Source organism: Cupressus sempervirens, chromosome 8 (genome assembly GCF_028749045.1).
Source record: "Cupressus sempervirens isolate cs-2001-9-10 chromosome 8, ASM2874904v1, whole genome shotgun sequence".
NCBI lineage: Eukaryota > Viridiplantae > Streptophyta > Pinopsida > Cupressales > Cupressaceae > Cupressus > Cupressus sempervirens.
Window position 1 is genome coordinate 298,494,415 of NC_143125.1, and position 2,281 is coordinate 298,496,695.

Genomic DNA, 2,281 nt, shown 5'->3' on the forward strand with positions numbered 1-2,281 from the left:
AGGACATAAAACTTTGGAAGTATATGTTAAGAACAATATGCAAGACTAATGACAAAGAATAAATCAAGAGGTTGTTGAATAATATAGCACCTTACTTAAGAAATAAAGTAAGACCATTTCTATTTATGGCGGGTTCTCGAAAGATAAGATAACAAGTGAAACTGTGGTAATAATAAGTTAGATATTGACAGAGTCTAAGGAAGCATCTTCACTAGCACCTAGGACCTCAGAAGTGTTAGTGAGCAATGTCACAATGCAAATAGATAAGACCAATGTACCATTAACATTGATGACACAAACCTATTTGAAGGTTTTGAACAAAATGAACCTCACACCAAAGATATTGAAGAACAACTAAGATAAATTGAAGAGGAGAAAAGACTACTAGAAGAAGACAAAAATAAAATAGAAGAGGCCAAGTAGAAATTGTTTGAAGATGAGATGAAAAGAAAAGTAAAAGAAGAAAAGAAAAGAGTAGTTGAAGAAGAAATTGTTGGCTCTTGATTTAACAATTTTGGAAATAACCAAGAAACCAAACATATGCATCTAAGGCTAGCAAATTCCTATGATGAATGCACTTGACTGTAGTCTTGGGCCAACTATAAGGATAAATCCTTCTTCACTTCAGGCTCTGCTAGACCTAGGTGGGTGAACCTTCAGATCCAATTAATATGGTACTAGTACAAAACATATCCGTGAATCTAACAAAGCAGATTATGACCCTTATATCTCCTAATAACTATGCAATGACACAAATTTGCAGTAGCTAAATGAAAATAATATGATATTCATAGGCTGAGTGAGGGCATCACATTTATAACTCTTCAACATAAAATGTAAATATTATTTGAATTTTATTTTGATTTAAATATTTGATTTTCTTAGCATAACCCTAGTATGCAACAACAAAGAACATGTATCCTTCAAGCTGACTAGTCCCTTATCCATTGGGCATCAACTAAACCTTAACATGTAGATGGATACCTAAAGTATACTCATATATTTAGGCATCTGATCTATCTATTTGACTTGCAAACAGACATCAATCTTCACAACAACTCTTGTACTTACAATAATATCCTCCTGGTGTAACTTGTAACCCTATCAGTATAAACAAGCATTTACTTGACTCTTTGTTCCAATAGAAAATCTATTTTGATATACAACCTTAAGGGATTCCAATTGAGTTCAAGCTCTTTTTCCTCAAACACAAAACATTACAGATAATAGAAGAAGGAAATGAGAATCAGAATGAAACTAAGAAGGTTAAACTCTTTGCATTAATTTCCTTGAAACTAATACATCATCTGCATATCAAAACTCAGAAAATACACAAAGAATGACTGTGTGATATGGAATGCCTCAAAAGAGATACAACATGATGTTCAAAATAGGATAACACTGAGAAAAATGGTATCACAACTCTAAAAACTGGAGCCAATCTTGTGGTCTCACAAGTCCTAAAAATTGGAACCAGATTGGTCTCACAATCCTCCTAAAATATTCATAGAATTGGGAACCCTTACAATAAGAAAAAAAGGAAGATATATAGGAGAGAAGATCTTTTAGGAATTGTAATATGGAATTGACATCTGTCCCATTGAAAGAGTCTTCAATCTGGAGTTGTTGAAACTGAACTTCCTCATCTACCTGCACTTTGAAAACCATAAATGATGCCAAAATATCTGCTATATCCCCACTTAAAATATGCAAATATATCATGAGGGAATATCAAGAAATCATCACAATCTACACTATGACTCCAAAAATATGATCTTTACTTGTCATATCTAGTTTTCTGTGAAGATTAACTTGTGTAGTTACCAGAAAAAAAAATTGCTTCAACTATCTCCAAAACATTCAAATGGCTGAAGGAGTTAAATTAGATAAAAATATATCCAAATCTGATTGCAATTTCATTCGCAACATTAAATTCACACCTCCTCTCTATATAATTCCTGTCGTAACTCTTCAGATCGCCGAATGAAAAATCTGTGCCCTGGCTTTGAGCTCCGCACCATATTTAACTCTTAGTAACCGTTACCTCCAAATTTTAATTAGCTATAAATTTTACTCGTAGATCCTCACCACATTGGGCAGTTTTAAAAGAGAAACGAACCTTATATCCTTAAGAGTGGGCCACATGTCTCATTACTGCTTACCTACATTCCTTAAATTTATTGCATCTTAAGATTGCAGGTAAGTGCCAACCACTGATCAAGACAAGATCAATGACTACGAAATGAAAATTGAGTTGACCCACTTTCTTCTTAACACACTG